The sequence below is a fragment of the Aythya ferina genome, assembly GCF_964211825.1.
Source record: "Aythya ferina genome assembly, chromosome: 5".
Classification (NCBI taxonomy): domain Eukaryota; kingdom Metazoa; phylum Chordata; class Aves; order Anseriformes; family Anatidae; genus Aythya; species Aythya ferina.
The window spans coordinates 20,185,973-20,201,819 of NC_140301.1; the positions used below are offsets into that span (position 1 = coordinate 20,185,973).

General features: G+C 39.6%; 1 long non-coding RNA gene across 1 annotated transcript; it reads left to right on the forward strand.

Annotated features, from left to right (window-relative positions):
- The first annotated feature begins 4,452 nt into the window (after positions 1–4,452).
- LOC311438170 lies at positions 4,453–15,482 on the forward strand. The gene is made up of 4 exons (XR_014693959.1): positions 4,453–4,504; positions 6,064–6,189; positions 8,924–8,994; positions 15,094–15,482. It is a non-coding gene; the product is annotated as an uncharacterized lncRNA (long non-coding RNA).
- The last annotated feature ends 365 nt before the right edge of the window (positions 15,483–15,847 follow it).

The window sequence follows — 15,847 nt, forward strand, 5'->3', positions numbered from 1 at the left end:
TGACTCAAAGCACTTACTACGTGAGCTACTGGGGAGAAAATGTGGCTGGTAGTAAGTTGTGCAGTGGGCCAGGTGGAAATCAGGAGGCAGAAATTATCCTTCACACAAAGGGGAAGCAATCTGGGTATGTGAAAATGCAAGCTGTTTATTTCAATGAGGAGGCTGGGTTTGGCTTTACTCCATGTAGTTATTTAAAGGCTATTGAGAAATGCAAATCATGATTTATTTTTACTACGCTGTGTGATGAGACTAGAACTTTAGAGGCAGAGAGACAAGTTTCTGGACTGCATCCATAAACTAGCTGAAATAATTAAAAAAAAAAATCTCACAAGTGATACATTTTGTTTAAAATATGTGAAAAAAGTGACCTATAAAAGACAAAAGCATTTAATGCTCCTGGGGGCTGTCTACAGAAGGAGATACACTTCGATCTGATGGACAAATGACTGTCTTCCAGGGGCTTTAGACTGCTTTTCATTAATTGCATTTGTCCCAGTATAGGGCTTTTCATTTCTTTCTCTTATATTTTCTCATGTAGGTAAGAGACATTTAATATGCTTATATTTTACTCTCAGTTACCACAGACAACTCATAGTATTTTGTATTCTGGCTGTGAAAAGGGTTGGCACAGTTTTTGAGAGACGGGATGGAAAGTTTTTTCAGGTTACTTATAGTGTAGGTTATTAATTATATCCTGGTCCATGGAGAAATCCTTTTAGTTTTATCATAAACCCTTTATCTGATAAGGCAAAAAGAATGAGAATTATCTAATGTATTAAAATGTTCTCTTAGTGAGAAGAGCTAAGACAAACATATTTGTAAGATCATTCTGCTGTTTGATACAATTTCTTTCCTTTTTACTCCAACACATGTGAATGGTTGAGTGCAAACTTGAGAGAGTGTTAGAAAAACACAAATCATAGAATCACTTGGGTCAGTCATCTGGTCCAATCTCCTCCTTAAAGCAGGTCAACTGTAAATGGAAATACTTTAAACTTGCTGTCCTCTCATAATGCCTTCTATATTGACCCACCTGCCTTCATTACTGTTTAAAAGACCTTAAACACTAATGAGACTACTCATTGAAGTGTGATTGACAGAAATATTCTTGCCTGAGTGCAGCAGGAAATTGAAATGATGCGATGTCAAAAGCTGAAGAAGGCACGTGCTTGCACATAATGGGGGAATACAGGCGCTTTGCTTGCAAATATTCCCTTCAGGATTCTCACTCCTACTTTCTCTCGGAAAGGACAGACACACAGTTCTGAGTTTTAGTCCAACACTGCCTGTGAGAACAAACCATGTTTTTCACAGTACAAACGCAGTTGGAGCTATCAGACTACCCCTGACTTGGCCTAGGAGCCTCCTCAACAACACAGGCCTGTAGGTACAAGGTTGCCTGCTTCTGCAGCCTTGCCATTACTTGCTTATATGTGGATATACCCATATTTTCCAAGAAGAAAAGACAGGCATAAGTTGGCATAAGCCTGTGTAGTTCTGTTGGAAGTAAACACATTATTACTGGCTGCACCAGTGATCCTATGTTCCTAACACCTTTCCCAAAGAAGACTCTCCAGTGAAGGAGTGGAAATTGCAGAGAGATATCTGTGAAATTGCCCATCCAAATTTCATGATCAGTATTGTTAGCCTTCTTCCAAATTTGTGAGTTCTTGTTAAGAATTAGAAAGCACCACTAATATTCAAGTTAGGGTTTCTAAAGTCAAGCAAGGGAGAAGGCAGAGGCTCTTTTGGCTTATTGGTATGTGACCCTTAATCAGATCCTGGTCACCTAGATATTCTCATTAGGGGTGAACTAGGAATGCTTAAATAGATTAAGAAGAGCATTTACTGTTCTCTAGTCACAGTGATCTCCTTCATTCTCTGGAAACGCCAGTAATGAGCAGTTCAGACGCTGTGTGGGGCAGCAAGACCACTCAGTAGAGACTGTAGGCACATTCAATTTAGCAGTGAGTTGGCAGCTGGCTGGCGCACGCTGCAAAATATGCTGTATTTCTTTATCAAATCAACAATAAGTGTTCGTGTTTGTTCTGGTCTGTGTGCAAGAGCTCACGTATGCCTGCATACCTCATAACTCTGCCCAAGCAATTACATCCCATACTTCCCTTTTCTGTGTTGCTGTAGTAAGAGTTACAACATTACATAGCTATACAGAGAATAAGCCTATCAAAATACATACCAATATACAACATTTCCTTTCCCACTTATTATAGTTTTGAAGAAAGCTCCAGCTCCAGCATTTCTTCCTACTTCTTTTCTTTTCTTTACTCTTTTTTTTTTTTTTTTAAATTGTCTTTATAGCATCTTCTGTCTTTACAGTTATGCCTTTGCTCTCTGTCTGTATTCTGGAACTTGACTTTGAAATCTTCTCTCTCTTGTTGCTAGTCTAACAAATAATGGTGGAGACTTACAAAGTCTTTTCTAAAAAAGGCAGAAGCAAGGGGTGGGCAGAAGCAAGACTACCTGATGAGCCTGGTAGATGTTTTAGGGTCAGTACTGGAGTGCCCCAAAGTCATGTCGCATGGTTACTGTCATGGGTCTTTGAATGCCAGAAATGGCATTTACCAATTCTGGTGATATCCTAATTTTAAATGCAAACTAGTATTTGTTTAGCTCCATCTCATTGTCCTTGCAATGCTACTGCATGTTTGTTGTGCTGTTTTTAAAAGTCAGTTGACATGTGATTTCTGTCCTCATCCACCTTCCTGTTCTAGCACGAAAGAGGTCTTCTCTCGGCAGTTGTCCTTGTTAGCAAAATGACTTTTCAAATTTGTCTGCTACTCTGTGGGAATTTTCTGTAACCCTATAATTATCCCTGTTTACGTGATGGAAGTTTTTTTGCATGTCCTATTTAGCATTTGCTAACTGCTGTTTGTGCTTGCCTCTCCCTGCTAACAATGGACTTTGGATTTTTTTTTTTTTTTCTGTATGATTAGGACTTTATTTTTAACTCTTGAGTGGTTGGGCTGAACTACTTAGCAAGCACTGAATGTGATGTTTGAACAGTTCTTTGCAAGTCACCTCTTTAAGAGTCCAATTTCAAAGCATCAGCTAAAACTGACCTTAAGATTACAGGCAAGATTGAAATCTCAGGGTAATGCTATGTGATATGAAACCAGCCGGCAAAACTTTTCTCTCCATTTTATCTGTGCAAATGTTGGATTGGTTGACTGCTCCTTGCCCTAATCACGTCAAACTTGTTTGCAATTGGAGCTGCTGTTGCTACAACAGCACTGGATGCAGCTTCATTATTGCTGCGATGGCTGCACAGGAGTGCATATTTTGCCCTGCCAACTGGTACGGGGTGTTTTTAACACCAAACTGGTGACTTGGGAGGGCAAGGTGACAGAAAGAGAAATTACATTTTGCTGAAGTTTTCTGCTACAGTGTGAAGCAACCAAAGGGGTGAAATGCCTTAGAAGGACATTGGAGTGTTTGGGCAGGGTAATAATAAAAATCATCAGACCTGCATGTGCCCAAACATGGAAATTCATCTTAAATATGTTCTGTAGTGTGTTCTGGTTATTGTGATTAATTAACATTGAAAGGAAAAGGCTGAAATACAGTTGGTGAAAACAAGCAGGCAACTCACCTGGGGAGTAATCAAAGTGATATTTTCTCTTTTCATATTTGAACACCAAGAAGAATTGATGTAGGTGTGAATAGCCTAGAAAGGGGCTGTAAACCTGGCTCCAGGCAGCAGGAAACTTCAGCTGTGGAGACTGAAGTGAGGTTTGGGCTGCACTGGTCTGGTGCAGTAGCTGCAGCTGCACTAGGTCTGCTGCTTTCTCTTCTGGACTGTTGAATCCATGTCTATGTGAGGCCATTGTTGATTTCATTGTTGATTTCTGTTGCCTTGGGACATAGCTTTCACCTTGGATGGACAGGACTCGGGGAGATTTCAGTGGCTGGGAACAGCAGGGGTAGGGCTAGGTGGTGCTCTGTCAGTGACATTCATCCACATTGATATTAAAACAGTGCGGTTGGCCGGAGCAAGCCTTATCTAAACAGTACTTAACAAGCACGTACGCAGTTCAGAGGACTTTCACATGCTGCTGCAAGTTTTTTTATGAGCATGCTGTAAGGAATGGTAGTTGAAAAGATAAATTTCTCTAAAGTAAAGGAAGTTCCCCAAATGCTTTCTGAATCAGCATGGGAAAACATTTGAGGGGGTTTTATGCACCCTTGAGCCACTTTCAGTACCTATTTGAGAAAGCACGTTTTCAGAGTCAGTTCCATTTAATCCTGTAGACCAGGCTACAAAGTGAACACACTTGTTTCTAGATCTTTGAATTAGGTGGTGCAATGACTCAGCACGAAAACCAGTCACAGGCAGCAAACATTCCTCCTCTGAGCTGTGTTTGTAGCAAGCAATCAAAATGAAGTGACACAAGCAGAGACAAGAAATGAATCAGCACCTTTCTACCTTTAGGCTGGGATTCCTCCTCCTTCTTCTTCATTCTTACTGCTTTTCTTTTCTGTGCAAGTATGTGATAGATTTAAGAGGAAGTTAGCTTTTTTTTTTTTTTTTTTTTTTTTTTTTTTTAATAAAATAAAATAAAAACAAGGCAAATGACATGTTAAAGTTTATATATGAGGATAAATATTTTGTCTGTCTTGAAAAGGCCAGCCATGTAGATTCTTTAATATAAGACTTATTTTCTACTAAACCACTGGAAATTTTTGCAAAGGTATTGGGTTAGCTGAAGAAAAACAAAAAAAAAACAACAACAAAAAAACAACTTCCCATAGCAACCTGTTGAATGGTTCCTAATTCCAAAACAAAACAAACAAAAAACCATTTGCAAATGAATGACCAGAGTTCTGAAGTTTGATTAATGTTGAATTGCCGTAAATCACAGCAGAACATTAGAGAGTATGCTGTGTATTATATTTCAAAAAGCACATTCATGACTTTCCCACCATGTTGCTTTCACATTAAATAAGAGATGAGAACATAATCCCATCTACCTATTTGCTATTTAAGTTAACATGCTTCTTTCATGTGCTAGCAAATGGAAAGCATTCAGATATGTTCTGTTGAATACAGTGCTGGGAGACCGCAAATGTGATTTGGTTTGGCAATGGTATTGCTGCTCCTTGTTACTGTGACAACAGAGCTGCAGCACTCTTTGAATGGTAGTAAATCTCCTAATTGCAATTATTTAGAAATTTGATACCCCGTTGGGTTCTTTGATAGTTTTATCAAGTATCCAGGTGAATGTTTTCTCTGTGTGTGTCTTTTCCCAATTGAATGTCACAGTAGTAAGATGTCACCGTGCAACTATATGAGACCTTTCATCCCACTGAGTTGCAAATGAAATCTTCAAGCTGTAATGTCAACCACTGAGGTTCAGTATGTGTAGGACAGTGTACTTCAAGGTTTGTGAAGGGCAGGCTGCAGTAATTTCACAGTAGGTGATAGAAGCACTAGGTAGTGAGGACCAGCTCACATCGAGATGTCAGTATATAAAGCATAATTAAGTGAACAGGAAATTGCTCAGATGACAAAAGTGCACTGGTTGGGAGAAGGATACATGAGAGTTCTCACAGGTATGTAGCCTTAAATCCACTTTCAGCAGCAGAGATCCCCCATAACTTTAGAGTTACAAGGTACAACAGTTAGCTTGTCAGACTCTGTTTAAGTATTGAAAAAGCTGCTTGTGATCCTTCTTGAAGGAGATAAGGCTAGTGATTAATCATCCTCTTTCTGATTTATGAAACATCTAAGATGTAAAGATAGAACTTCATAGATGTGGAAGTCACTCAGGAAGGGCAAAGTGTTACATGGTTTATATATGTTTCAGCCTTTTTCCTCCTACTGTAGTGGTGCAAATCTCTTTGGCACAAAGCATAGTTTTTAAATTTAGTAGCACAGCTTACTGAGAAAATGTGATTTTTTTTTTTTTTTTGCTGCTTTTATTTGCTACCGTAATCATGCCCTTTGAATGCAGAAGTCATTTACGTCAAAATAGGCAACAGATTATTCTAATTATTGATGACTGTCTCTGGTTTCATGTATGGTTAAGGAACCACTGGATTCAGCCCTTCAACCTGGAGAAAGTGATTCTAGATGACCGGTGAATCTATTTAAGCCAAAAGCAAAATGTCTGTCAACCTAAGTCAACAACCACTTTTCATCCAGTGGGTCAAACTTTTCATCTAAAACTGGTAAGAGCAATATCTGTTTCTTAAAATACTGCTTTCCTTGTTTTAAAATGGAAGGTACCAATGTGGCTTGTCTAGGTAGGAACTGCAAGACAGTGCTGGGCATGGGGGCTTAAAAAAAATAAAGCACTTCAGTCTGCTCTGAAACCCAAAGTTAAATACAGTTAAAAAGCACTGATATATTGTTGTAGTTTCAGTCAGATTCAGACAAAGTAAAGAGAAACAGCTCACAGATAATTTTCTTTAAGCCACTGGCATTCGTTTTACGTTAAAAACTCCATTATTTAACAAACATGGCTAAATTAACTACATGTAACATAAAATGTTCTCTAAGCCCACACATCCATTCCTCCCAGGCTGCATTACAGTAATAAAGAATAAAAAGTATAAACTCCTAGCTTCTGAGATGTTTTAACTTGAACAAAATACTGTTTAGCACGGGAATTTCTCCAGATGTGCAGTGCATTAGGAAGAGGACCACTTTTAAACTCAGATTTCCATCTGCCTGGTAAAGTTCCCTGCTGCTCCACTTGCAGCAATCTGGAATATAAAATAAGTTGATCAAATGCAATTTCCACTGAAGTCAGAGGGAATTTTTGCTTGAACAAGAACTACAGGGTTTAGTACACAGGGTTTCAGAGTAATTATTTTTGTATCAAGTTTAATACCAAGTGTAATGACAAAAAAAAAAAAAAAAAAGCGTGGGTGGGATAAATTGGATTAGAGGACATTTAAGAAAGTTTCTGTGTTTGCCTAACAGATTTTCCTAGTTATTTATTTTTTTTTTTTTTTTAACTTTTTCCCCTCTTGTGACACCTGTGTTATGATAATCAAAAACAATGTTGCGTGTTAACATTGGCTTGTTTAATTTTTTTTCTTCCCCTATTACTCACATTTCTTTTCCGGTTTTTATTATCCTGCCCCAATGGGGATTTTCTTTTAACTTTGTTAGAAAATAATTGTTAGTGTGCTTATATGAAAAGACCACTGACCTTTTACTGACTGGTGAGTCAGAGGATTAATAGCTCTTCAATGGATGTACTGAAAACAGTGGGAAGATTTCCCTTAACCTCTTTTCAGGTGAACAAATGTTGAAAACCCAACTCAGTATTTTTTCCTCCTCTACTATAATGAGTTGCGTAATTGTCCCATTTTTTATCAAGTTGGATGTTGTGTTTACTAGTCTATAGTTAAACAGATATCTCAATTATATAGTGATAATGTAATATGCTGTATTTTGGTTTTAAAATGCAGACATTTTGTGCATTTTCATTACATAGCTTACATAAGTGAAGTTATTTTGAAATGGTTGGTTAAGATCAGTCTCTGAACTTGTGAGTATCTTCACCCATGTGAATAGTTTCATTGAAATGTATTAGAAAATCCAAAGCCAATCATTCCAGCAGTCCTACTAGTGGGAGCATAACAAACACAAAAAGGGAGAGGATCTTGCAATTATAGGCACAAAATAGGTAAGCATATAAGTAAGCAATGGAGGAGCAAGAAGGTTATGGCTTTCCTCTGTAATCCAGCCAGAAAATGCCAAAGCCAACATTAGGACTTTGGAATTGCTTCCCACAGTGATGTTTGGGTTGAATCAGATTAGTGAAATTTTTCAGAAGAATTCCTAATTTTAGAAGTTCTGACCACCAGCAGCTTTCTCTGAATGGCATGGGAACTAAAAACTCCATCCCCAACATATCACTTGTTTCAGGCACACAGTATGGAGACATCCAAAAGTGGAAGTCACTTGGGTAGATCTTGGCCTTGACCTCTGTGTCTCTGAAACCATTCCGTATAACAAGAAAAGGTTACAAAAAGTGAGAGGAACAGGGAGATATCGTGGGAGAAAGATATTTGGCAGTGGCATTTGCTGCAGAGAAAAATAAAATAGGAAAAAAAAAAATTAAAAAAGGACACAAATAGCAAGGAGCTGTCTGGGCTTGGTAGAATGGGGAGTACATTAATATAAATACCAGTTTTCAAATAGAATAAAGACACTTAGTCTGCTTTAACATCCTTTTTCCTGGTGTATTATGAAGCCTATAGAGACAGACCTTCTGCAGTAAAGCACCATACCTAGTGCCTAGAACTCGGTATATAAAGTTTAATTTGCACATTATTTGATTTGATTTGATTTTTATCCCTTCTTAACGTTGTTTCCAGCAGCATAGGGCTTTCATTATTTACTGAAAGCCGGACTTCTTGTGAGTCAGATTTACAGAGAACATGGGGGTAGACCAACGAAGTGTATCCCTTGGCAACAGAAAGCAAGTTAGGGTTCTTCAAAACTTCTCTTTTCATGCTTTCTCTCATTGTTAATAGGCCTTTTACAGAGAAATTGGCTCATGCCTCATTTTGAGTGCTTTAGACCCAAATTTTAGTCAGGTTTAATGAGACAATTTTGTGAGCTTCATTTGACACCAGGCAGTTACTGGAAATCATGTACAGGGTTATACCAGTTGTGTTGAAGGTACATACCTCCTCAGAAAAAAGGTAGGGGGAGAGTTATGTCGCTATTTTTGTAGGTATGAGCTAATCTACATAACATACAAACTGTAGACAGGATAGGCTGTAATTTAGCTTGCCTTCATATGCTTTGCATTAGTCAGGCTTTAGGCATTAAGAAACAGGTTGTCCTCTGAGATGCATCAGTTAAATGATTTCAGCTAGAAAGTATGTTAACTTTACAGCAGTGTCTCTTACAGCAATGGGCAATATTGTCTTTCTGTTTCAGAGGCTGTTTTACATCACCTGCACAGCATCAAACACACAGAATCAACAAGCAAGCATGTCATGGGCTCACAGGTCTTATATCCTGAGATGCTGTGTGTATTTCTATCTCGTCCTCACCCTGGGCTCCCCGTGGTTGTCACCATCACCACCACCCCTTCCCACAGCCACCCTTGTACTTCTTGTCTGACTTCTGACAAAGGCACTGGATCCTGAGAGCAAAGGCCAGGGGGACCTGGTTTCCACTGGTGCCCATCTCCCAGAGGGTGGCCCAAGGCAAGTCAGTCTTCCCGGTATTCCCATGCATTTCCCATGCACAGCAGCAGTTAGCACCTGGTACTTGTCCTCCAGCTGCCCAGATTTTGATATTGTGTGGTTTACCACATTGGTGGTGGCTGATAAACCCCAAACCAGTACCCCTTATTCATATTTATCACACTCAGAACCCAGCCTCTTAGGTATGTGTAATGAATAACAACAACAAGGAAAAGAAAAGCAGATAGTTAAAAGGTAATGACCACCTTCATTGTCCCTGGTGTATAATAAATCATATGGCAAAATCACTGAAGACTAAATTGGCCAAGTAACACTGATAAGAAAGGAAGAAATTGAAGAGGAAAGAAATAAAATGCTTATTTGGGTACCTTTTCTTGTTAGTGGCATAATTCACTGCACTATTTAATTGTTTTCATTCTGAGTAAGCCTGTTATATTTTAAATGTTAAAAAGCAATCTCAGCAAGTGAAAGAAAAACAAGTCTCACTCTAACTATACTACTTAGTTAAACAGAGTGTGTTGCATATTCCAACCTTTCTTTAAGTGTCTTTTCTGTATTGTTGATTCAGGGAATACTTCATTTATTTTCTGGCAGTTTTCCTGAAAGGAAAGCCAAGGAACATCATCTGAATAAATAATTGTGGTTTGTTTTGGCAATATCTTGTAACAGCTCAAGTGGTCAGGTATTTTGTTTTTTAACTGAAGCACCCCTATCATCTTGGATCTTTACCAACTGCTTTATGCCACTTCAGATAACTTGGCTGTTTCACTCTGCTACCTGATCAGAGTTTTGCAGTTCATGTGAGGACTTCTAGCTAATTTTTGCTGTTTCTTGTTTAAGATGTCTATCTTAAAAGCTGCAAGTTTAACACTATGAATAGTAATGTCTTTGTAGTTCACAGAGGGATACAGCTGATATACTCACAGGCGTCTTCATGGCAAGTTTATAAGAGATTTCTATGGAAGAACTTTTGAAAATAATAGGGAAAGGAAAAGACCCACAATCCTTTGTATTCTAGTATTTTGGGATAAAAGGATTCCCCCAAAGCCTCAGATCTGGGTAAGTTTTAAGCCAAAACACTGATCTGTAAATTTATTTTGCCTAAATGGGGAAAAAAAAATCCAGCAAAAATTGGCAATTTTTTCTTTGACTTTGTTTTCAAGACTCTTTTTCTCCTCTCCTCTCCTCTCCTCTCCTCTCCTCTCCTCTCCTCTCCTCTCCTCTCCTCTCCTCTCCTCTCCTCTCCTCTCCTCTCCTCTCCTCTCCTCTCCTCTCCTCTCCTCTCCTCTCCTCTCCTCTCCTCTCCTCTCCTCTCCTCTCCTCTCCTCTCCTCTCCTCTCCTCTCCTCTCCTCTCCTCTCCTCTCCTCTCCTCTCCTCTCCTCTCCTCTCCTCTCCTCTCCTCTTTCTTGAAAACAAAGACATTTCAGATGCAAGATCAGATTTTTATTGGAGGAAAATTTTCATTAGAACAATTAAGTAGCCTTCTTGGTTTACACTTGCTTAAAAGATTGTGCAAGTGGGTTTGTAAAGGTAACTATGACAGAAAATTAAGTAAGCAAGTGATTGCATACGAATAAATAAACCTAGGCTGAAAGTCTGTCCTGCTCTAGGCCAGTCCTGGAGACACTCTGGAAGAAGATGATTGTTCTGAGTTTGAGTTCTGGCTTCTAACAGACTGGATTTTACCTGATCCCCTGCTATTCCTGTGACAGTCTGATAGCATCAGCTATCCCTGGGACTGTCTGTGGGCCGGGGTAGAGGTTTTGCACAGGATCTCTTGGCAGTAGTAGGATGAAGAACTGGGACTCTTGAGCTGAAGGAACATACTGTAATCTTGCTGTAATCTTGCCCTGATCTTGCCATAAACCAAGAATTGTGCTAAGACTTATTGGAAGAGTCATTTTTTTCTAAAGGGAGAGTCTGCAGAGGCACTACCTCACCATAAATGTCCGTCCTTCACTTCTGTTCCTGTGCATAGCCTTGGCAGAAAACTCACACCATAAAGGAATTTAAAACTCCTTGAGAAGTTTTATTTTCCCCTTCACATTGCTATTTTTTCTCTCTCTCTTTTCAAACACAGAGTTACAAAGTGTGAAACTGAAACTGTGTTCTGTCAGAGATCCTTTAAGGAAATCGAACTTTAACTGTCGGTGGGTCCTACCCTGGCCTAGCATGAAATGCAGCCTTGACTCCTTTGTGCATTACAGGTCTGTTTGTTTTTGCCAGGAAAAGAATTTTACCTAAAACCACCACCACCACCAAAACTTAAAAACCAGTCTTCTTCATAAAGAGGAGAGACATGATCTGTAATGCTAATTGACAAATGCTAAGTTAGGTGGGTGAGGTGGCCAGCTGGCCTGACCTTGGTAGTCAAAGGAGTCAAACTCCAGGTCTTTGACCCCTACCAGGCTGTTTTGCAGATGTATGTCTGTGCTGGCCATGCTTGTACACAGGACAAACTTGGTTTGTGTTTACTTCAGCTTTTACATAAGTGGAAGTGGTGAGAGGCAGCTCCTCTAAGTTGGTTCAATGTGAGTCAGAGATGCGGGAGGTGATATTCCATTTCCAAGCGTGATGCTTGGACCTCCCCTTCCCATCTCTGCCAAGAAAAGCTACAAGCTGTGTGCAAACACCTGCAGGCAAGAGCTGGGTGGGGAAGTGCTAGGTAGGTTGTACCGACCGAGCTGACAGGGTACTGAGGTGAGAGTCTGGAAGCCTTGGGCTCTGGTTCCAGGTCAAGGAGAGATCTCTTGTGGGAGCTCAGGCAAAACACTGAGTCTGTGCCATGAAAATAGACATCACTGTCCTTGCTGGATTTGTTGTTGTTTTTGTTATGACCTCATTGTTGTTGTCTTTGTTATTTTAATAAAAGCCTGGGGTGTATTTGGATATAAAGGACTTTGTGAAAATGAACAATATTTTGAAGGCTGGGGCTGGGCAACATTTTTTGATTTTTTTTTTCTAGTCCCCTCAGTTGGGAAACTGAGTCTTATTTTGACTGGAAGACGGGGGAGGGTGGAAACAAGAATCAATGTGTTAAGCCACCAGTCACCAGCTGCTGGAGGACAAATATTGACAAGTGCAAAGGTTTGGTGGTCTTGCTTTTCTGCATGAGTATCAGCAGTCTATCCCACAAAGCTTGTCTGTATTTCCAGGAGGCTTGTCCCTGGGAAACAAAATTACTGCAGTGTAATAGTGAGGAAAATGTTTAGACGTGGGTAGCACAGCTTCCACTGAACCTACATTACCCAATGTCTGATTGTGCAGACTTTTGCCTTTCAACACACGTATCATAAACATTCTGGTTCTAAAATGAGCAGCTTGCTTCCCTACATCATGCTTCCTCATAAGGTCAGTCTCCTAAGTTCACATCTGATTGTTTGACTGTGGTACTCTGATCCCCATCTTTGCTTAAAAAACATCATATGCTCTGAGGGACATCCCCCAGGAAGAATGCTCTGAATATGCTGTTCACATGCTAGGAATAGAATTGCTGTGGGAACTGAAGCACCCTGCAGTGAGATCTGTGAAATTAATGGTCAGTGGGCTCTAAACAGGGATCTGTAAGCAGAGGGGTAGACACTAGTCTCAAAAATCTTTGTATAAAAAAAATAAAAAATGAAAACTTTCCACTCTTGCTAAGCCTGTCTGAGCTCCATCAGCTTGCAACACTGAGTCATTATATAAGATGGGTCACTGGATTCTGCGGGCAGTTTCAGATCCTTATTGATGAGACCTGCTCTGAGAAAGGTCAGAAGGTCTGGTGTTGGAGATGTCTGCAAGCTGGGAGACAGGTGCAGCCAAGGAAAGAAGTGTAATCTTGGTCCATCACGCCGTATACCTTCAGCCAAACTGCATGCTCATTGTCTCTTCTGCCTTCTCATTCCAAAGTTGAGCATCCTCTGCAAATATATCACGTTCCTTTCTGAAAATGACAAATCCCTCTCACTGCTTTAGTCTCCCTTCCTAAGAGCAGTACTGCTGCAACATATATATGCACTACCTGTACATAGCTGCAGAATAAGGAGGAACAACATTAATTAAGACTTCAACAGTTCTGTTCCCAACCCAACTGTTAAAAACATGTCCAAAAAGTTCCAGTGTCTTTTGGTTTTAACCTTTTCTTGGAGCCATGCTACATGTGCTTAGCTGGGTAGATAGTTCCTTGGTGTCTCCATCTTCCTGGGCTCAAACTTGGAAATCCATGATGTGGCCAGATTCCCTGGTTGCTTTTACTTTGACAATATGCATTTGTTACAGATGGTTTATCTAGCTGTTTTAGGAAGTCTTTTTAGGATTATTATACATAACTCCTTTGGGTCCTTAAAATCTAAGGAGAATTTTTAGTTTCAGCTAAACTTTTCTAAATTGTCTAAAACTACCATCCTTAGAAACAATCCCAATGACATTAATTGATCTCCTCTGAGTAATGGAGGCTTTAGCTTGTTCTTGTGCAGGTTGTATGTTAGATTCTCATTAGCAGAAACACTCAATAATGGGTACTTCCATTCCTCAGTAGGCCTCCTGTGCTTTACTGTGTTTCGATCCATAAAGTTAATTCACTTCACTTAATTTCTTTTGCCAAAAAATGTCTTCTTCAATCAGCTGTGTTACATCATCAGTTACCTATCAGCTCTACAATAAATGTGTACTTAAGGGCCATGATCTGCCTCTAGGAATGGTGCAATGACTCTTATGCTTATGACCTTCCCTTGTGAAAGTAGTCACATTAATGTAAATGGGAATGTTGCCTGAAGAGGAGCTGAAAAAACTGAGTGAAGGGTCAGGATCTTGCTGGTGTGATGATTCATATGCATCGGGTCCTACATATACATCCATTCCAGCTGTACCACTGGAATTTAGGACATTGTCTCAATCACTTTCTAACGGTGAAGAGCACAAGACATGCTCCTCTGCATGTCCTTGTACTAACAGGCAGTTAGATATATGCCTGCCATCTGTGAATATGCCTGGAAATATTTTTTAGTATGACACAACTGTTAAGTGTTGGGGTACTGAGAGTCATCTGTTTCCAGTACATCATCAAGAGCATTTTCTTTCAGCCTACTATGCTGCACTACCCTGGGATTTATAATAGGGCATATCAAGGGGCACTGTCCTGAGGCAATAATGGACTGTAGTTTCTAATTTTTGCCTGGGACTTACATCAGGAAATTAGTATCTCAGTGGCTGAATATCTCCAAGTTTGTTTTTGTGTAATGTAAATTGTATCCTACTTCTGATTTTTAACCCCACCATTGTTATGAGGCATGTTGTATAGAGAGGAAGGTCATACAAGTTCTGACAAAGCAGCTACAATACTTTGCTTTATTAACAGGCATTAGGGTTAGTGTGGTTTATTTTCTTCTTACGATGCAGTGGGATGAAGCTTATCATTTCTAATGGGTTGAAAGGTCTTGTGTATTTGGAGTGCTTGAAATATGTCATTGCACGTCAGATCTGTGCCCTTTCTGGTTATTTTAAATCTGTTCCAAACCATCAGGTTCCTCTTCTTGGGATTACCCTAGTTAGAGTTTACTGTTGATTATATCGTCTAAACACATTGCACCAGATAACTCCCATTCAGATGGGGAAAAAAAACACAACTCTCAAAGGTTTTAAATTGTAGAATTTGTTAATGCTATTTTATCAGAAAAAGCACAAAGACAAAAGGTTTCTGGGGCAATGAGCTGGGGTTATTACTGAGATCCAGTGCAGCAGTGATAGGCAATATGCTCATTGCCTGGTGTTCCCCTTCTGCAGAGAAGCTGGGAATATTTTTCTAACTCATCCTATATTGTGAAGGGAGGCACAGTCTTGAGGATGAAATCCAAAACTCGATAGCAAAATTCCTGCTCAGTGAAAGATTTTTTTCTCCCATGCTTATTTTGCTGTAGATAACTTCCATATAGTTACACACAAGTTCCTTCAAAAGATACGTGCCTTTCCATGGAAATTTTGAAGACACAGGACGGTATGAAGATGAATGCTGCAGGAAAAACAACAAAGAAATCCCACATATGAATAAGTGATGTATTCCTAGAACACAGACCACCAACTTTGAGATCAATTCATTATCCAAACCACACTCTCCCAGTGGAATTCCTGCTGTGCAAAAGGATTTTCAAGGGAAGCTCTCTGCAGCCTCAGCAAACTTCATCATTTTAGAAATGATGCTTGCATCTCAGTGCTTTGCAAATAAAAGAAAACAGAAAAAAAAAAAAAGTCTCAGACGCCTTGCTTACCTGGTGCGTTATAGTTAATTTTGCCCTTTTTCCTGCATTTTGAGTTGGGCAATCAGTTTCTTGGGAAGTTTTGTGGGTTTTACAAAATGTGAAATCATGTGTTGCTATTTATAACTGCCCTGGGTTGTGAAAGCAGATGATTTATCACAGAGCACAGAGGCTGATGTAAACTGTTTGCAGATGATAGTGTTGGGTAGAGGGATAGTGGAAATGTCCTTTCTACTGCAACGTGTAGATTTTCAGGCTTGCAGAAGATGCAGAGCTTTGTGACAGGACACAGTAAAAGCATGGAATGAAAAGAGCTGGGTGTGCAATGGACACTATGAGTCACATCATCTGTTAGCAGTTACAGCACCTGTAAGTAGATCAGATCTTGAAGCTGAGGTAAATAGCCACCAGTGGATTT